Here is a 22625-nt window from a genome sequence, read left to right on the forward strand (position 1 = left end):
GCAGAATCACTCTTGGGCGAAGAAAACCTCTGTGCTGTCAAAGCTACTGATAGATTTGTTAGAGAACATATTTAATAACTGTATTTAATAACTATATGGATGGCATCTTCAAATGCTTTCGGCATTATACTGATCATGAAATATACTGTCTTTGCCTGCCTTTTCAGTCTTCTTTTCCTCACCTTCTTCAATACATTTATAGTTACACTTCCAACAAAAATGGGCTTTAAAGACTTGCTTTGCCCTCATGGACTCTTCTACCTTCAAAATATTCACCAGCACTGTCATCGTATTTGAGCAACTGAGTAGTCCTATGACTCATCAACAAATCCATCTCTAACAACTTCAGTCAGTGACACAGGTGCCATTAGAAAATTCTCGCTTCATCTGCCATAGCCTGATAAGATCAAGTGAAACAGCCCTATTGAGTTCCCACAATCCGACTTCATTGAGAAGAGAAAATGGAAAAGGAACAGTGTATACTAAAAATAGCGTAGTGTTACTTCATCACTTGTTTTTAAATATAATCTTTGGAAAAGTGGAAGTGGATAAGCCAATATGTCTGTGGTTAAACACACGAGCGCACGTGCGTACACACACACACACACACACACACACCATTTGTGGAAGTTTTAGCAACAGATAATATAACAGTTACCCATTTCTGTGTTTTATTTTAGGGTTTTCACTGTTTTGTTCCACATTTTTGCTCATCACTGCAAATGTCTGTCGATGGTTTATTTGTCCATTGCTTGAATTTCCTCTAATTATTAACATGAAGGGTGAAGGTTTTAAGACCTATCATCTTTGCTTATGCAAGTTTTCATAACCCCTACAATATTTTCTAGTCTCACTGAAATCCACTTTGCTGTGTGATTCTACTCAACAAACTCAATATCTTCCCCCTCACTAAGCTTCCTGGCATTCTTCTTTCTTAATTAAGTCACTTAAGGTTTCAATATAACCCAAATGATGTCGGGCCAGATCTCTTCCTAAATATTTGCCGAGGAAATAGCCCTCCCTTCATATTTTTCATCCATCAGGTGTATCCCTTTCCAAGTGCCTGAACTTTCAGCTTCAATAATATTGCAAAATAGTCATCCCTAAATATGTTTTATTTACATTTTTTTCCAATAAAAATAACATTCTGAAGATATTGTCACTCGATAACTTTGTTGTCTACTGGTTCAAAGAAAGAACACTCAGCTGAAAAGATGAAGCAGTCACTAAATTAGGGGGTGATATTTACTGGATCATTTAACTTTTGTATTATTTTTTAACCCAAAAACATTTATACCTTACTATATTGATACATTTTAACAGAGATTTTTGTGTTTTACATATTTAAGTATTCATGTTGACTATTTCCAAAGATTTGATATTAAAATAACACAAATTATTTGGCTATTTTTTTTTTTGTTAGAGAAAATGTTAAGTTTCCGTAAGTTATTTTTTATAGATCCCTCCTCAGCTCACAAAAAATACTGTATTTTTTTCACTAAAATTACTAGATTTAATAAAAGACGAGTCCTAGGTCCACATGTTATCTGAGAAGTAAAAAAATCAAATATTGAGAAATATATTATCTTTGTGTCCTTGAGACTTAGGTAAAGCAACTCTGTTGCGTGTGTTCTGGTTTTTTTGTTTGTTTTTTGTAGTTATTTGCTTACAGGTGAAAAATAAAGGAGTAGTTAAGAATTGCAGGAATTAGAGAAACACAGAAAGAAAAATACTTGGTATCATGTATACAAAACTAAAATAAAATCAACAAAACTGGTTTAAACAAATTTTTCCAATTCTTTTTTTTTAAATAGGATTCTAAAAGTATCACATCAACTGCCCTGTATATTTTATTGTTGAAAAAGACCTCATTTTTTAAATTTTAGAACAAATTTTCCAACACTTCATTTTATATTGGTTGTAATATTTATTTCTCTAATTGATTTAGCACACAAATGTGTTCTCAGACACTCATAAGTTCATCAGAACAACCACTTTCATGCTGAATTTTTTGACACTTTATCATAACCCCAATATGAGTTTATCTTCAAAATTTGAGGAAGATCTTAATTCTTAATTGATTCATGAGAACATCTTAAAGAAGATTCTATTGCCAATGCCAAAAATATTTTGGCTGTTTAGATTAATCTAAATTTAAATATTGCTTAACTTAAACTTCAGTGATAGTAGATAAACTTTTCTTCAGTAACTAACTGAAAAATATGCCACTTTCTATCACTTTACCTGGTTTCCACCTTTCAAAAATTCATGAAAATCTAAAGGAAAATAAATAGCAGCTCAAGGTGTATTACAGTAGTGTAGACGATTCTTTCACATGACGTGAATAAATGGCCCACGCTATCTCACGGATCATACCAGATGTCAGCAGTTCCAATATGTAGATTTGTTATTTGTTTCCATTCAAGATACATATTTCCAATTCACGACAGACAAATCCGGAGAAGGAAAATTTCAGTCTCTACCTGAAGCTGACCCTCTTGCAGTATACCCTTAGAGCCCCCAAATCCCTTGAGTCCTCTCTTCCCTCCAGTGCAAGTCAATACATTCAATTCCACAAGCATTAATTGGGCTTCTGCTGTGTGTAAAGCACTCGGTGTGAAGTGCAACAGAGAATAAGCTTTGGTCCTTCTCCGTCATTTCAGCACAGGAAAGGTGTGCTCCCCGGCTTTCCCCTGGAGAATGAAAGCTTCCAGTAGTATTACTGGGAGCAGAAGTAAATATCGGAATATTGCCGGTATCTTTATTCTCAAGTGGCAAATCACCTCACTAAGTGTGCGTCTATTTCTGCCTGAGCTTTTGTGCACCTGCCCGTGTATGCAAACGTCCTCGTCTCCATCAGATTCCCCATGGCAAGCAAGCTTTCCTGTTTTTGAATTTCTTTCAAATAATTCCCCTGTTATAGGCCACCAGTTATTTCACATTTCTTTGGTTGTAGAGATTCATTCAAAACACTCTTAACATGTCAGAGATCACAGTAAAAATTATTTTCATTAATTTGGAAAAATAACTAAGCAAACCCTCTCTATAGGATGGCACGTTGGAAGAAAGTAGAAAGAAGAGTACAAATTAAAGGCATCAGACCCCCTCAAAGCAACGTTAGGGTTGCTATTTTGAGCCTGATCATTAGCCATTTTCTATCTATCATTATTACTCAGGAGAGTGGTAGAAAACCAATCGGAAGAAAATTTACAATGACAATATCGTATTTGCCCATATTTTTCTTTAGCATACATAAATGCACAGAGCCATCAGAATAGTTTCTATTCCGGGTAGTAGAGTGCAACTCTGTGGATATCCATGCAAAGTATAAATAGGGTTGGATGTTAATAACATTTCAAAATGGCAGAGAGGTAGTATGTGATGAGTGCCTTGCCTGGTATGCACTGACACTGGTTCAGAGAGCCATATGCTGTCAGGAGAACTGGGTAATAAGTCTTGTGGGAGTGCACAGTTAAGACTGGAACTCAATTCTGAAGTACGAAGAGGAGACCAGGGATGTTGACTTGCAACATCCCTTCCTAATCAGGACAAGAGACAGGAAGCATTTGACACTAAGCTTCCCCCTGCCAAATTGCAACCCTTTTATAACAAAACAAAACAAACCAACAAATAAAAATCCAACTTGTATGGTTGTGAGGAGTCACATCTATATTCTACATCCGTGCCAAAGTATATGCATCTGTCTTTAGTGATGAATCAAAATTATGAGATGGGATAGGATACCATGGCCGAAGCGGTCTGGTGAGTTTATTCATTGAGTGACCACGTCTACTGTCCGTGCCACCCTAGTAAGAATCTGGGAACAGATGTTTAAATTCCTTTGCTGCCAAGAAAACAACAACTAAAACAAAAATAAAAATAAACCCCCCCTCAAAACAAAACAAAACAAAAAACAAAACTGACCTCTTCAGTTGTTCCCTCGGGGCCCCTGAGAATATGATCTTTTTTTTGAGGCTAAATTCAATCCCTGAACTGCCAAGTGAAAAGAAGAGGAATCTGGGTTAGCTGGAAATTTTTTTTTTTTTTTTTTTAGATTTTATTTACTTATATGACAGAGAGAGAGATCACAAGTAGGCAGAGAGACAGGCAGAGAGAGAGAGGAGGAAGCAGGCTCCCCGCTGAGCAGAGCCCGATGCGGGACTCGATCCCAGGACCCTGAGATCATGACCTGAGCCAAAGGCAGAGGCTTAACCCACTGAGCCACCCAGGTGCCCTAGCCAGAAATTCTTTAGGTGAGTCTCCCATCTTGTCTGTAAGAATTATTCGCGAGATATCCCATGGAATCTGCCTATTTGGCGTGAGACTCTCTACGCTTTGTGATCTTTCTCCTCGTGTACATCTTCTCGATGACTTGCAAATATTTACCAGAAATACTCACAGCTGAAAGCTCCTTACACACCCCTCACAGCATCACACACATTTACACCCTTTCCAGCTGCCCGCTATATTTAAAATCACAGAATTTTACCACGATGTTTTCCCACTTTTGCATCTTATTTTGTGAAAAGTCATGAATTAAAGTATAAAATCCCACCAAAACTACTGGTTATGTAAGAATCATCCAATTATTATTATGAAGTGAAATTTTTATGTTTCCATCAAGTTTTCTCATCTTTCACTTCCCTAAAACAAACTGGAAAAGGATCATTATAGCAGTTCTTTTTTTCCTCCTGCTCTAATGGGAATTCTCACTCACGTGACTCAGAGAATACATAACAAAGAAGCATGTCACAGGCCTGGATGGTTTGAATCATATTTGAGCCATATGATGCCAGACAGAAATGTTTGGCTTGGCATAAAAATCTGTAAGTCCATATGTTCTAGATAAAGAGGTAACTGTGTGTGTATGAGAGGGAGTATGTATGTACACACACACACACACACACACACAAAATTTGGATATGCTGTCATTTTTCAAAGTCTCAGATGTTTCATTTCTTCCTTTTTGACAATTTAGATCTGTTTGATGTTCAGGGACTAACTTAGATTTTTATAGCCACATTTTTAAAGTCATTCTCCAATGTGAGAAAGAAAGATTGCCTTTGTGTCAGAATTAAAAATTTAAGAGACTTTAGTGTAAAGAGCAATTGTGGTCGAAGAAAACAAAACAAGTAAATGAAAACAAACAACAATGAAACAAGCCAAATTAATAAATAAATAAAAGAGAAAAGGGGAAAAGATACACTAAAATGCTACAAATGATCCCCAAATATACTGTTTCTGTGAGTGTCATTGGATTTCAAGCCCAACATCCCTGCTCTATGAGGTGGCCACACGCATATTTAGATTTTCAAAGTATGTGCTCCAGAAGAACAGAGGGATTTTTATGGGATACGGTGTGATAGATTGAAAATAAACGGAAAGAAGTTATTTGTCATGGAATATTTGAGAAAATTCTGTTTTACAATAGGAATTATTCTCGGCATCACCCACATGCATATAACTTCTTAATTTGAAATTCTTGGAAAATTCCTTATGTTCTGTCACAGTTTGGTTGTTTTATCCCATTAGTGGTCTCTTACCGAGAAGCGGCAGAAAGCACTAATCTACTCAGTAAATATTAATTGAATGCCAAATTCTGTGCTAGTGAACCTATTCACTGTATTTCCTTATGGAAGCAACCACGTTGCTTGCTTTAGGGTCTGCTTTATTTCTGATTTTTTAAAAGCCTAACTTCCGAATTATTTTTTAGGTGAAAACTTATAGTTGCTTTAGATCGTTCGCCTCTTCTACCGATTAGAAGAGTAAAAATCTTGGAGGAAAGCACATTTATCTTCTTCCTTGGCAGCTGACCCCTGTCTGAATTGTATCCCGCTACGGAAATAGCTTCATACAAGGTTGCTGTGGCTGATCGTTGGGAAGGAGTGTTTCTGAGAAAAAGGATCTACATCAGATGCCGGTGACTTCCTGGTCCCTCCCTTTCCTGCCCAGAGATGGGAGCGACTGTTAACAATTCCAACTTCACTGTGGGGTTCTTGCCTCTGGCCGGGTATTTTATTCCTCCAATTGAAAGCATGATCCTTAATCGACTGAAACCAATTACTCATGACTTTGGGTGATTAACCTTCCCACATCCCAGTCCCAACTTCTATAAAGTACAAGGTCTGCAAAATATTACTGCTAGGGTCCTTTCATATCGAAAATGCTGTTGGTCTAAAATTACATGACCAAGGAGGACAAGCTAGCCTTCCTCACGTCTGAGGATATGAACACAATCTGTGGTCCAGCTGATGGCCAAAAACCAGGGTTCCCTCCGGCTACACTGGCCAGTCCTTTTCATCTTGTTTCATGGCTCTTCATTTTAAGCCTGACCACAAACAGCTCAAGTAGCTCAGGACTCAAGGCTCATGCCTCTTCTTTTTCATTTTATAGGATTTCAACCAATTCCATGACTTTAAATGCCATCTCTATAAGGTAATGATTTCCAGATTTATAACCATCTCTAGCCCTAATCTCTCTTGGAACTCCAGACTTCTAGATAGCTGCCTGTCCAGCATCTCCTCTCAGGTGTTCTTTGGGCATCTAAAACCTAATGTGTCTAAAATGAACTCTTGATATCCACCCCACCCTCACTTAGAACACTCCATGCACTTCCAGTGTTCTAGATCTCAATAAGTTCTAGATCTCAATAAATCATACCACCATCCAGCAAGTTTCTTGAGTCAAAAATCCAAGGGGCATCATTTGCTCCTTTCTTCTGCATATATCCCATATTTCCCAGCAAAGGGGCTGCCTTAATAACCCAACCCATCTCACACCCTCCACTGTCATTGTCTCCAGCTCAAGCCACCAGCAGCCCTCACACGGTCTATGACAACACACTCCTGATTGATCTCACGTTTCCCCACCACCTGTGATCCACACAGCAGACTTTTAAGACAAAACAGATCTTGTAAATTATGCAGTTGAAATACTCCAGGGTCTTCTGATCATAGCTAGTACCTAAGTGTTCACCTGAGGCCTACAACACAGTATGGCTCCTAGAAAATTCTCCAGCTGTGTTTCACTTACTGGTCTCCTTATAATTGATCATAGGGCCCAGCACACTTCACTTTGGGGACTCTGCCCCTGTTGCCAGCAAAGCTCTCCCCTCAAGGGCCTCTGTGACTCTCATCTCCTCTGATTCATCTCCCTGCTTGAAACCACCACTGTAGTCCACTCTATGAAAGAGTACTCACTTCCATTTTTTCTCTACGCCTTTGCCTTGCCTTGCTTTCTACAACATATATTGTTCTTGGCATAATATCACATAGTTATTTATTTTTTTCTTTTAGCATTTATTGTCTCCGCTTCCAGTATGTAAGCTCCATTAGAACACGGGATAGGTCTGCTTTGTTTACAGTATAAATACCAAATGTCTAGAATAATACCAGGTACACAATCATTGTCTATTAAATATGTATTAAATGAGTGACTCACAGTATTAATTCATGAGTTCCAGCCAGCTGGGCAAATCTCACCTGTGCTGCTGGTTAAGATCACTTGTGTGTGAGATCAGTTCAAAAGAATTTCTCAACTTTAAACGTGGTCAGGGGAGTCACAATATCTACTATTTACTATGTGCTCGCTCTGCTGCAGATAATGGGCTAAGAATTTATTATTTACTTGCCTTACTTAATCCTCAAAGGAAACTACCTGGGATTACTTCCATTTCTGAGGTAAGGGACAAGAAGTATGGACTTCACAGTTAATAAGTGATAAAACAGGTATAAAATCCAAAGGCTACCCAGGGCGACACCGACTGTGTACTTCAGTTTTCTACTTTAACACAAAGTCCAGACTCAAATGCCTGCAAAGGCCAATCCATGTTGGAAATCACCGAGTGGCCTTCTTGCTTTCCTTTGTCAGCTCACTTTTGATAGAGATCTGGGCACAGATAAATATTCCTCTGCCATGGGGGCAAAAAAAGAAACAGTCATGAATTCACGATGATGCTTCAAAGTAGGTTTCAACAGCGAGCAGGGAAGATAGCACACAGATGCGTCCTAAAGAAGGAAGTGGCTTGGCGCTAGCCAATTGTAGGGTGAATGAATCTGCATCCAGAGGTGCCCGATTTCCCACTTTCTCAAAAGAAAGGAGAAATCTCTATTTTTAAATGAAATTTCGCAAAGTGGTATATGGTCATTGAACATTCTCAAGCCCTTGAGACTGCACAAAGCCTTTCTGTAGGTCATGTCCGGCCCCAGCCCCCCTAGATGGACATCCTGCCCAAAGTTCTGTGCTGGGTATTAGAGCTGAGGGGTGAGAGGTGGGGATAGAACTGGGGAAGAGAGGGTACACAGGACGCCATCACAGACACGTGATAAGGAGGGAGAAGCTGACATAGGGGAACGCCATTGCCATATGAGACCATCAAGTCTCGAAGCTTTAGGAAGGGGCATTACTCCCATCTGGGGGAGGTCAGAGAATCACAGAACAGGTACTATCTGAACAGACCCTGCTCTGTATGGAAAGATGCTTACATCAGTGTTGCAAGCTTCAGATCACATCATCAGTTACATGTAAAGCTCCAAAACACAGGAGGCATATACACATTTCAAGAATCTTAATTACAAACTAGAACTGGCATCACAGAAAATATTTGAAACGTACAGAAAATCAAATGCTTGCATAGAATGATTCTGTCACCATCTTTTGAAGATAAAGTGTATTTTTTTAGGTTCTTGATTGCAACTACGTTCTAGGACTAGGTCATTAAGCTCTGCAAGTTCCACTTAAAATCTTTGTATGTTTCTGTTTCATACCCCGCGGGGTCGGGAGGCGGTGCATGTGTTTCCTCCCTTCCTCTTTGCACTTATTTATAAGTTTTATGTTAAAAAATTAAGTTGATTCTCATTTTGTTGGTGAAGTGGAGACCGTAACCTTCCTCTCTTCAGTCCAGTAGCTGAATGCTTCTGGCATGTGGCTTTCAGAGTGATGCTGGGGTACATATTTCTGCACATGAACAGATCTGTCCACCCACATAGTCTAACGACGCTGTGCTCTTGCAATTATAAATTAAATAATAATTTAATTTTAAAATATTTAAATTTAATATTTACATTCCATATTGAACAATATATTTTGAAGACAGCCATTTTCTGATGAATGTTTTTAATTTTAAGGACTCTAATATAAGGAATAATAAAAGTGACATTTTAGACTCTTCTGAATTTAGGAGCATAAATAGGAAATTTCAGGGCCTAGTTTTCAAGAACAGACGCTAACAGGATCAACCAAATTAAACCTGTCACTATGCAAAAAATGCTTTTCCTTCCAGCACGGATTCCAAGATGCATTTTTGAGCTTTGCAGAGAGCTTCATTTTCTGTTTAGAGTAAAGGGTGGTGTTACCCAGTGTAGGTGATAGATTAGGTCATCACAGTTATTTGCATGACCCTTAATAGGCGAGGAAACCAATACACCTCAAAAGCAGAGCTATTAACCTTAAAGTGGGTTACAGACTCGATCTGTGGGGAAAGGCATGCAAGCAGATGTAAAGGATTTTGTTAACACTCCCACTATTTGGTTACCGGTATTGCAGTATTTGGACATAACGTCTGTGAGCCAGCTCAATAGTGTGTACAGGGAATTTTTATCTGTTTGGTTTTCTGACTTGACTTCTGCGTTTCCTTTCTGGCTTCATTTCTCACTATCTGACAACTCGTACCTAGAGGAGCTTTTTCTACCACTTTAACAGGACTTCAATTGGCTGTGTCCTCTGTACACTTTTGTACATATCCTTGGTCATATTATTGAGGCCATCAGCAATGAGCGGAGTCAGACTTGGGTTTAAATTTAGTGCTGCTATGTACAAACTGTGTCCCAGTGTAAAGTATTTAATGTCAGAGTTTCCTTATTCACGAAATAAATACCGTATACAATTATCGTAGGGACTAGATCAGGCAGGTAGCTGATCACAGTGCCGATGTGTAGTTCATGCTCATGAAGGAAGACAGTCACTTTCTTTAATGATGCAACTCAAAATTTAATTTCCCCCAAACCTGCTAGTGACTCAACTTGAGTGCAGAACTTAATTCACTTAGACAAAGTACTATACTGATGTGGGTTAGTCAGAGACATAGACCACATTCAGTCCATCTCATTCACCTTGACAAATCATCACAATTCCCTGGGTCCAACTATCCTATCAAAAAACTCAAGGCATAGATGCTGAGGCCTCTTTTGGCTTCCAGAACCCTATGACTGGGCTTTATTATTCCAGCTCTGTATATACTTTTTACCTGGGGAGAATGCTCCCCTATTCTGCCCTATTAATTCATGTATTATCTGGTAACCATTTTTTTTTTCAGATTTTAAAAACCAGTATAATTCAATGAACAAGGTTGTGCCTTCTGTGCCTAAAATGTAGGTTTTGAAGGCAAAGGGGAAAAAATAGGTGCTCAAAAGAAAAAAAAATTAATTACATGAAAACCCTCCCCATGACCCAATCCCAAATAACATTAACCTGTTTGATGCCACGTTTTTATAAGCAACACATCCTCTACACTTAATTTTTAGAGTCTGCTGCTGAATTTTGATATTATTTGTGTGGTAAAACAATCTTTTATGATATAGCCATTGAAATTTTATAAAATTTCTTCCACCTATCCTTAGGTAATAAGTATTAGTTTTTAGATAATAGGTATTTTGTTTCTTAAACATATACAAAGGATAAGGAAAAAGTCCCATTTCATATCATTCACACAACATTCGCTATTTTATAAAGAAAATAAAACACAAGTGGGTAAAAAGGTGCAACGTGTAGCGGTGACACTTTCCTCGCCTCAGTTATTCAACCCCAGATTGGCCATTTTATCAGTTTTCTGTTTTAGTCCAAAATGTCTATGCAAACCCAGCATATGTGCACAGATTTTTTTTTTTTTACAGTGTATAATGTCTACATAAGGCATAGGTCTACATAAGGTCTCCTTCCCTCTGCCTTTCCTTTTTTTACTCTTAGCTCCTGGAAAGCTGTGCAAAACCACACAACTTTTTTTTTTTTTTAAGATTTTATTTATTTTATTTATTTGACAGACAGAGATCACAAGTAGGCAGAGAGGTAGGCAGAGAAAGAGAAGGAAGCAGGTTCCCCGCTGAGCAGAGAGCCCGAAGCGGGGCTCCATCCCAGGACCCTGAGATCATGACCTGAGCCAAAGGCAGAGGCTTTAACCCACTGAGCCACCCAGGCGCCCCAACCACACAACTTTTAAAGAGCGGCTCCCTAGCGTTCTCATCGTATGGCTATTCCACAGCTTCCATCCAAAACCTTTCTAATAAGCCCCGTAGTTCTTTCCAGTTGCTTGTTACTATGAACAATACTGTGGTGAAACGCGTTTCACTTGTATCTTGGCAAACTTGGGTAAGTATATCCCAGCTCTGTGACTGGGAACGAAGGATATGCAAATGCATGTCCAATTTATTTTATTTGAAGAGAGGCCTTATAATGATTTTAAATCTCTGATTCTCTCAGAATCAATGTCCATTTTACGGATGAGAAAAAATGGGGAATTCAGTAAAGACACTTGATTAGTAAGCGTAGAAACAAAATGAGAACACATCCCTCGCTAGGTTCTTCATCTCTTTCTGTCACCTCAAACTGAATTTTCAATGAATTCCAAAGAAAAGGTCATTTGAAAAATTGGGCATCTTCCACAGATGGATTAAGGTGGTGGCTGGTAAGGCCTTTGAAGAAATGCATAGAAAGAGACGCAGAGAAAGACACACTGTGCTTTTTTTCTCCCACACGGACATCTTTGGAGTTACAATAAAAGCAAGCTTTTCTCTTTCCTTGTTTACCAGGTTCTATGAAAGAGAATAGAGGGAAAGATATTCCTGTTGATGAAAATGATGACAGATAAAATGTGTTTGAAGGCTATAAAAGCCTCTTACATCTGGAGCAGCTGGCAGCCCGGGATTGGACTCTAAGGGGAGCTCATAGATATCTAATTTGAGCAATGGTTAAAAGTAAACTTGGGAACAGCTGATTCAGGGCAGTTATCTCTGGCTCTGGGAAGTTTTTGTGATGTTCCAAGACTGGCACATAAAAATCCACATGACACATACTTGCTGAGTCTAATATCCTTATGAAAATGAAGGGGGTGATTTACAGGAATATATTAGACACAGCTGTTCTTATATAAACCAGGATATAACATGCTATAGCAGGTAATGAGCCATTAAAATGGGCAGAAAAGACTTGCTAACATTCCAATAATTATGTATATTAAAATATACAAATAACACATACAAATACCAGTCGCACCGAAATCAGATTAGATAAATTGCTAGTCATTCAGCAGATAGTTACGGCCTACCACGAATAAAGCACTTTGCTGAGACCCAAAAAGGACACAGAGTCTTTGTACCTCAACTATATTTCAGAATCACACACCAGAGATGCTGTCTACAAAGCAAAGCAACTTAGTGCTATAATGAGAACAGAGATGGAGGTGGGCCAAGGCCAAACACCAAGGTCATTTAGTCACAAAAGCGGTCTTTTGGAAAGCTATGACATAAATTTCGAGCCCCAGAGATATCCGCTCGAGTCCCACAACAGAGCACAAAAAGAGGAGAAGTCAAGAGAAAGAGAACACTTGGTTGGAGAAATTTACATGGCAGGATTCTAGCATCCTGGACCTCCAAACCTCGTTAGGCCATCTGGATCCTCGGGTTGATAACTGCTTTCCTCATGATGCTTCAAATCTAGATATGGATATGATGTACATGCACTAATTTCCCTAACAGGAAGCAAAATGCAACAAAAGTGATATAGGGCAGTGGACTCAACATTGACCTGCAGATAAAGATGAGAGCAATAGTCTTTGCATGGAAATGGTCAGAGACAGTATCATTGAGACATGTACTCCACTGAGCCCTGAAGTATGTTAAGGTTTTCAACAGATATTAATGATGTTGGGAAGGAAGGGTAAAGAAAACATAAGCAAAGTCATAGAAATAAAATAGTACAAAACACATTTGGGAGACAGGAAATAGTCCAAAATGGCTAACGTGTAAGAAATATAGTAAGAAATCAGACTCTTAAGGGTTTGGGATTGTCAGGCTAAGGAATTTATATTTTAATTAAACAGACAGTGAGAGTCATTCAATATTTTGATCAGGGACCAATGTAATTATAATGGGCACTTTTGGAAGATTACTCTTGTGATGATTACAAAGTGGTTTGGAAAGAGGGCGTCTGGAAGAAATCTATTAAAATAATCCAGGAAACAAAGTTTGGGCCTAGAACAGAAGCAGTGGGGATGGGACAGAATGGAGTGATTAAAGAACTGTTGCTCGGGCAAAGACGACATGAGACTTTAAGGTTAGTGAGAAAGAGATTAAGAAGAAAAATAAGAGGCATAACTCAAAATATGGTTTTGAACCTCAACTTGATAAATGAGGTGTTAGAGAAGACACAAGGAAATGTGAGTCTGAAGTACATGTAGATGTTGAATTTGTAACGTTGGTGGGGCTTCTATGCAGAAATATCCAGCAGACCTATAGAAATATATCAGTGGAGCTCAAAATCAGTAACACAGCTGGGATTGTATGTTTGGAATTGATTTTTCTCTGCTTAGAAATGATACTTGAACACATGGATGAGGATAGGAGAATATGCAGGTTAACACAGAAAGGCTAAGAAAACAGATCATCTCATTGGGTCAAGAGTAAGAAGCAGCAGCCAAGGAGTCAAGGAATCATAGGAATGAAGGGACAATGAGCCCCAGTAATAACACAGTCACCAGGACAGAAAGGAAAGGTGAGAACAACTAGATCACTCAAGGTTTAAAATAATCATACACACAGGAGAGATCGAAATTTAAGGAAAGACCATTAAATTCTCTCTGTGGGGTGTGATTGGTTTCAGAAAATGGTGGCAGCAAGAGCAAAGAGCATCTCAACCATGTCTATTGAAATAACCTTTCAAGAAGGCTTCTACTCCAACCTTTCCCTTATCAACTATCCTTTCTATCCAAAGTTATTTTTCTAATATCCAAATTTAGTGATGTCATTACTTGGGTGAATATTTTTCAATGGCTTCCATGGCCTACAGACTTTGAGGCTCTTCCAACTGGGGCCTCACTGAACTGACACCATTTGCTGAATCGGCTGCATGTTGTTTTCCCTTCTTAAACAGGTGTCAACTTTTTACGCTTCTTACTTTTGCTAATAATGCTGGTGGGGTTTTTTGTTGTTGTTGTTGTTGTTTGTTTGTTTGTTTAATAGAATTCCTTCCAATGTGTCTTCGGTCTACCTCGGTCATCTCCTTGCTGAAGCCCTCCAGGCAGAACAGATTCCTCACTTCAGTGCTTCCATGGGCCTTTTCAGGGGTCCCACCTCTGCTGTTAGATCACATTTACTGAACAATGATTTGATCACACACCTTGTCTCCTCTACTGTGGTACAGTTAAAAACAGTGTCATACTCTTTCTTTGAGTCTAGAACCTAGCATTGTTAGTTTTCTTTGCTTTTGAATGAAGGAAAGAAGGAAGATGTAAGTAGCTACTAGAATGCAGTAGGTTTGGGGATAGGAAGAGCTGAACATGTTTGCGAGTAAAGCAGAAGGAGGAGTAGGTAAAGGGAAAGAGAGTGCTGAAGCTAAGAGAGAAAGGAGGAGGTAACTAACAGAGCTGTGTCCTAAAGAAATCAGGATGTGTCACATAAATAATTTAGATATCCAAGTAACTCTTGGAGAGAGGGAAAGACACCTTTTCACCCGAAGGAGGGGACCATGGGCAGGGGCTCATCAGTGAAATGATGTATCAAGTACTGTGATAGGTACTTTAGTTACCTGTGGTCATCATTTATCATTATAAACCATGTAACCTCTCTATTTACAGATGATAGGACCAACCCAAAGGATTTTAGAACCTGGTCATAATCACAGAGCTAAAATTTGAACCCATGGCTCTTTCCTCCAAGGCTCATGCTCTTTCTATAGACATGCAGAAAAATTGGCCCTGGTTGGGGCATCAAAAGCTATCAGGAGAACAAGACTTCTTAGATTATTAGAAGGCAGACTTAAAATAACCTACAGTGAGTCCACACTGGGTTTGTTTGAAGGCAAATGAAACCAGAATGCTGCTTGTATGAATATAATCTTTTCTTTTACTACATTCACCATTTGAACTAAGAGAAAAAAGGTACCTATTATGTTTCGAGGTGTATAGAAATTTTCTGAGTATTTTCAGCACTTCTCCTTAGATTCAGGAAGAAAGCGTTGGTTAATTTATTTTATAAATATTCATGGAGCATGTGCTACTAGTGTTCAGTATTGTTTATTTCCGATGAAATACCAAAACAGAATTAGGTATAGTCCTTAGGAAAAAGATATTTTAATGGAGCTTAGGTATTAAAAAAAAAAAATCACTATGCCATGCAGTAAAATATGCATGCTATGGAGTGATTCAAACATAATTGAAGTAATGCAATAATTGATTTGAGCTTAAAAATTTAGGTGGGACATATGCTATTGAGAAGCATGTGTGTAGAAAAAGTATTCCATAAGAAAGAAGGGAAGAGAAGGAAAGGGGTAGAGAAGAGAGATGAAGAAAGAAAATATGGAACAAAGACTGAGGGGCGGGCAGGTGGTCCTGGGAGCCAGAGCTAGTCCAGCACGTAGAAACAGGAAAAGGCCCACATTAATGACAAGGTCCAAGGTGTAAGATTTTTCATTATAGCTAATGTGTTACTAAGATCTATACTCAGTGGGCAATAGGGAGTCGTTGAGGCTTGAAGAAAAGTCCAGAATCACTGTGATTTTACAGATTGGATTAAGTTTCTTTACCCAATAAAACCGTATGGCAGTTTCTCCTTGGTATTAGAATTATGGTTAAAATCTGCATCTGGACCCTCAATCTCATATCATCTAGTTTCCACCTAACACTCCAGTTGTAAATCATAATGCTCTACCACTTCCATTTCTCAGAGTTTCAGCATATGTTCCCTCTCTCTCTCTCTCTCTCTTTCTCAAATTTCATCTTATCCCTCACGTTCTCGGGAAAAGATTCTTCTCTGAAATTCTAGGCTAGATTAGTTCTTTATTTATACTATTTTCCAACACCAAATTACAATTGTAATTCTATATATACGTGGGTCATTACTTGTTTAACACCTGTATCCGAAATTAAATTATAAATTCAACAAAAGCAGGGACTGTGTAAAACCCCAGATCTAACACAGGAGAGAAATACATAAATTGGATCAATTAGATCATTGGAGATTATTTATTTGACGTAAGGACTAGAGGGGGAAAAAAAAAAAAAACAGGACATTTTTGAAATGTCCAGAAGAAGGGTTATTAGAGATGTGATACACATAGAACAAGAGACGTATGTTTACAAGGTATTTTAGGATTAGAAGCAATAGAAGTTGGAGATTAAAAGATGGATTATGTCTAAATAATTTCAGGGACCCTATAGATATATTTAATAATAAATATTTAATATTTTTATAAAGATTTTATTTATTTGTCAGAGTGAAAGAGAACAAGAATGGGGAGGCACAGAGAGAAAAGAAGCAGAAGACTCCCCACTAAGCAGAGAGCCAGACACGGGGCTCAATGCTGGGATCCTGAGATCATGACCTGAGCCAAAGGCAGAGGCTTAACCAAGTGAGCCACCCAGGCTTCCTTAAATATTTCATGTTTAATATAATATTAACATTTTATGCTCAATATAATACTTAAGTTTCATTATTTTCCCAACTTGCCTGATTTTGAAGGAATCCTTTCTCAGCTCCACAAAATCTCTGAATAGGCCAATTCTTTTTTTCCTACATATCTTTTCTAGAACTTTATATAAATATTTATTGAGAATCTATGCCAGGCAGTCTTCTGGGTCCTTGAATGTCAGTGAACAAAGCAAAGATCCCTACGTTCATGGAGTTTGCCTCATTGTGCAGAAAATAAAGAGTAAACAGTATATATGAGTGTATTATATTATCTCTTTGAAGGCTGTATGTGTGGAACAAGAGAAAGTAGAGAGAGGTAAGGCAGAATCCATACAGGTAGACCAGGGACATGACACCCATTATCTATAGCACATAAGATATATTAATTTTTGCCTTTCTGTTTTATTGTTTTGCTCCTAAATGAAACCCAGAAAGTTTCCCATTGTAGGTATTTGATGAAATATAATTGCTCTTTTTCTCATCTATGTCATGGAGATAATATCTTCAAGAGCAGGAAAGCAGCAGTAGGTAGAACATCTCCTTCCTGGGCAGCTGGCTGGGGTGAGGGAGAGGAGGGGGAGCCCACACCAGCAACACCACCTGCCCTTCCCCTGCCCTTTGGTAAAGACACTGCTCTCAGCACCTCCCCTTACGTAGCATCTCAGGCTCTAACACTTTTGGATGATTCCTTTATTTTGCTCTCCTGAAAATAATAAATATTTTCCTTAGGCTACTTTCCTACTTGTCACTTTCATCAGTTCCTTGTCCCTAAAATCTTCCATGGTCTTATTTACTCACATGAAAGCACCAGACAATGTATTTCACATGTAGGTTAATTTTTTTTCCAACAAGCTTGTTACATTTAATTTTTCATTCATGAATTATAATTTTTTCATGGCTTTCTGAATAGCATTAATAAAATTTGCATATTCATCATAACAGTAAATAACACAATATAAGATGATAAATATTTAATAGTTTTTTCTCAACTTTTAGAGAACAGTTGGAACAATTCAAACTGTTGAGACACTGTTTACTCAGAAACTGACTTTCTTGAAACAGAAGGTAAACATATTTTTTAAATTTGTTCATAGTTTAAACAGTCGGAAAAGAATAAATTAATCCTTTCATTATCCTCTTTCATGAAAATTTTGTCGTCCTCTGCAAGATGCACTCATTGTCCACAAGAAGATTATCTTTTCAGCTGAAAAAAATTTGTTAAGTACATCCCATTATTTAGATTAATTGAAGTTTAACCACAACAAGTTTAGAAGTGGAACATTTCATTATTATTTTCCTTATCCCCAATAATGGAGTGATTTTTTTCATAATAAATTAAAAGTACTGATTATTCTTGACTTTTTGCAGACCTGACTTTAAGGTGCCTATATGTTTTCAATTAATGAATCAATCAGTTCCATAAAATTCTAGATTCCTGGCTTTTCTAAAAATAAAAAGTAACCTCAATACCTCTCATTCCCTCATTTCTGGTTGCCTCATTCATTCATATATCTTATCACTCCTCTCTCTCTCTCTCTCTCTGAAGGCATATAAATTGACAGATTGAATCCACTGATCCAGAAAATAAAGTAAAAGAAGTGTCCCCTCACTTTCTCAAAAAGCTTGCAATATAATAAGAAATAAATAATAATCTATAAAAAATTAAAGACCAAAAAAGAAAAGCTTTAACGAGTTAATAAACATATTTGCTCTGCTTGTACTGATTAGACATCCCTCCCCCGAAAAAACCCTGAAATTAATGCTGTACACATGCCGCCCCCTTAAGTGTGTAAGAGAGAAGTTGAAGATTGGCCAGATTAGAGAGGGTAAGAGTTCCTTTGTGGAATGGTAAGCTGTGGTACCGTGACACTCAGGAGGGGAGTGTTTTTCATAAACTGAATCTGCTTGAGTGGAACTTAAAGATAGTCGCCCAAAAAGTTGAGGTCTGTCTTCTGGTGTTCAAGGTACCCAGGGACTGAAGTCTGACTTTTTCTAGGAATGGTCTAAAGATTGAGAGGTTTGGGAATAACCAACCAGACAGCCAACCCAGACAGAAAATGCTTGAGTGGAAAAGTGAACTATATACCTTCAGCAGGGGCCCTTCCAGCAGCAGAGGGCTGGAAGGAGATAAGGTGAGGAAGAGGGAAGGAGCCTTCTAGACCCTCTACTCCAACTTTAGACCTTCCAATAGTCCCCAAGGGTGTGTGTGTGTGTGTGTGTGTGTGTGCGCGCGCGCGCGTGCGCGTGCACGCGCATGTGTGCATGTGGGTGTAGTGAAGAATAAGTTAAATAGATTTGAGGTTTTGATTTTACACCAAATTCAACTTTTTAAAACCTTGCACAAGGCTTATTTGTTATTTTTTAATTATTTATTTATTATCTGGGAGTAATCATAAATGTAAAAAATTATTTGAAATTTCAGCCCAAGTCCTAGAAATATGGCCTTGCTGAGAGTAGGTTGAAAGGTGACCAGAGAGAGAAATTATTAACGTTTTCTTTCAGTGCCCTTCCTAGTCCTGCTCATCTAGTAAAGTTATACAACGTGAGATGTAGCCAAGGCCGTTCATCATGGAGCATAGAAAAGTATTTCAAAGCAAAGAAATGAGTGTGTGTTGCAAAGGGTGACAACATTTTTTGCAAAAGGATAGAGCGAGAAGAGTGCTGGACACTGATTACAGATGACTGTAGCCTTTGACATAGAATTCTGTGGGTACACCACGGTGTGGCCCATTGCCCCAATATTTCAGGAGGTCACTCTGCATAACTAATTAAAAGCTGGAGATTGTCTTTGGATATGAGAATAAAAATGCATTATGGCTTCATAGATTTTGCTTTTTCTTTAAGAAATATGGATTCAATGGTCTATAAGCTCCCTTATCAGCCGCCACAATTAAATATACCAAGTAAGTCAACATGGGAAGAAGCATATCAAACTACTGTTTCAGTAAGAGTAGGATTCTAAAGTTAAATGGTTGAGAGAAGTGAACTGAAGCCAGGAGACGAAATGATGTGAGTAGACAGTTTCAGAGTGACAACAGGCTAGAAGCCAATCACTTGAACAGGAATACAGAGAAGAGCTAGATCAAACGATAGTTCTCCAGGAGTTTCTTGTGTTATTTTGAATGCTAGTAAACGCATAGAGGTAACCATTGTCCTGGGAACAAAATACTGAACTTGAAACCAATGGATGAAGGCTGTCTTTCTTCCTAGTTGCCTATCAAGTTCTTGCATATATCTATACTGACTGTTGATAAAAGGAGTCTTTCTTCCAAAGGTCTCTGGGCTCCTACATATCTTACTGACATTGTCAATTAGGCAAAGCCCTGACTGCTCTCTGCCGGGGCCATTTCTCAAGGTCATGTTTACAGACAGCAGTCTTAAGAGATGATGTAATGTCTGCTTCTGAAATCAAGAGCAGGTTTGCTTACTGCTTGCTATAAAAATGATGCATTCCCCAAGCAGTGTTTTTCAGCTGTGGTGCAAACCCACTGTGTGTAGAGCATTGAGCTGGGCCCTTCCACAGCACCCCTATGCAAGGATGAGGGAAACCAGCACAAACTTGATGATGCTCTTGCTGCTTTCTGTCCATCTAGTGAAAGAATCCCTGACATGGGTGTCTTGTGTCTTCTGCCAGCTTCCATGAAGCGTTAACAGCCAAACTTACTAGCTTGCAAGTAGGGTAAATCATCACTAAGGTGTGATCTCTACTGGCTTTCCCTGGCTGGGTGTATCATTCGAAGGTATTCAAAATATTATATTTGGAATGCTCTTATGTTGCTAATCTAAACTGTCCTTAATTTGGGGGACCCTGTAAGTGTTAATGCCTCAAACAAATTCATAACATGTATACCTGGGTAAGTCAAAGCCCTCTTTTTACTTGTTTGTTTCCGTAGTACTCATCCTTTAAATATTCATCTTTAAAGTAAGCCTCAAGATATTCTAAATTCAGATCACCATGTACTTATCATCTGGACTTCGCAGCTGCTCCCCCTTCCACCAACTCCTGTTACTTCTTTCTCCTCCAGAAACCTGTTCAGGCACACCCACACAAATACACGTGACCTGAGTTAAGGACAGAAAGATGATCTGTTGGTCTGTATTCATCCTGTGACATTGATTGCAACTTGTACATGTCAAGGAGTTACTTCAACATGAATGCAATCTAGAACACAATAAACAGATGTGGCGATACACAACTATTCCTGCAGTCTTATAAGCGGCAGGCTGCTGTAGGATAATTATGAGGATGAATGGCCTTATTAACGTCAGACACGATAGTATTCTCAATAAACTTACAACAAAGCATCTCCTATTCCTTTGCAACCAATATTGGAGACTTGTGGAAATATGAACTTTCTGTCAGATTCATGAGGGCCTAAGAAGAGATAGTGACATAATTATAATTATATTAAGAAACACGGTTGATTGGTTGTCAGCATACTTTACATTTAACAATCCTGGGTGTTTTTACGTGATAATGGCATAATGACAGTAATGAACTTAGAAGTTATTCTTAGCAGAGGATCACAGCAGAGTGCAATCGATTTCTGCATAAGCTGTAACTGCAATCCCCAATCTTATAGGTTATTGTAAATGCGAAGCACAAATTCTCATTCATAACTACTTAATTAAAGAACATTATTGGTTTACCTGTAATTGCTTTAATTTATCACAGTGTTACAATTTATAAGTAATGTGTGTTATTCCTCAGTAGTTTTATTGTAATTACACATAATTTACAATTCACATTACTGGATTTCTAATTAGCCTCTAAATATTCTTGGTTATAAAAATGAAAATACTATTTTAAGGAGAATAGGATAATTAACAATGTATTAAATCTATTGGCTATCAAGCATTTAGAAAACAATAAAGTCAACTAATTTAGACTATTTAGTTGGTGAGTTGTAAAATTTTATAAAATTATGGAGTACAGCCTAGTTCCTCCTTGAGTTACTAACATTGATAAGTCTCTGTTTCAATTTAATCTTGGCATTCCGATCTGCATTTTATTTAGTAATCTCTTTTTGTGTAGGGGTGGACGGTGCCAGATAGGAGGGCCAGGATGCATGCTTATCATGCTATTCCAAAAGGAGCTTGTCTACTTTTACAGTTTTCAAGTTACTCTACTCTGTAGGTTCAACAGTGAAAAACAGTGAAAAATTCAGTCAGTTGAATCTTCTTTGCTCCTGGAAATTGGGAAAGATTGTGTAGTTTTAGTTTAGTAAAATCACTATTTTGAATTTTTGTTTCAAGTTTCTTAAAAGCCTTGTTTTGGCATGAAATAACTATAAGTCAAAGTGACATGACTTGGCCACTGTACTTAAAGATGACTAATGAAAGATGCATGACTGGCTCTCAATGTTCCATAGAGTACGCAGCCCACCTGTACGACGTGTTTTGAGAGGTCTTCAAGCTTCAACATCTCCTCTGGAGATGTTGGACCAACCTGCCATTTCTACTAATGGAAAAGAGTGCTTTGGGTTAGGCATTCGCCCAGAAAGTTTCTGTAAATGCAAATATGCCATGTACCATGGTTGAAACATGAATCGATGGTCCTTATTCCTGAATTCAGGGGAATTCAATTTTTAGATGAGCCAGTATCAGGCAGAAAGAGTAAATAAGAGACAGAGAATAAACCCAGTCAGGAAACAAAGAAAGAAGGATGATAGCAGAGAGTTCTGGGCACAATAATAAAAGGGGCATGGATGCTGGAGGTCTCTAGGAGCCCAGAGGGCCCCACGAGGTCTCTGTGTACCGGGATGGAATAGAAAACCGTTGGGAAGGATGGAGATTGACACCAAAAACAGATGTCCCTTGCATGGTAGTTTAACCTAAGGCCAACTTCAAAACAACCCTGCTAAGATTTTTCTTTCCGTTCCAAGCTCTTAAATCTGTAGCACTTCCATCTCTTTAGTGAAAATGGAACTTTCCGTAATTCAGAATAAAAAT

This window comes from Mustela nigripes, chromosome 18 (assembly GCF_022355385.1).
Source record: "Mustela nigripes isolate SB6536 chromosome 18, MUSNIG.SB6536, whole genome shotgun sequence".
NCBI classification, from domain to species: Eukaryota; Metazoa; Chordata; class Mammalia; order Carnivora; family Mustelidae; genus Mustela; species Mustela nigripes.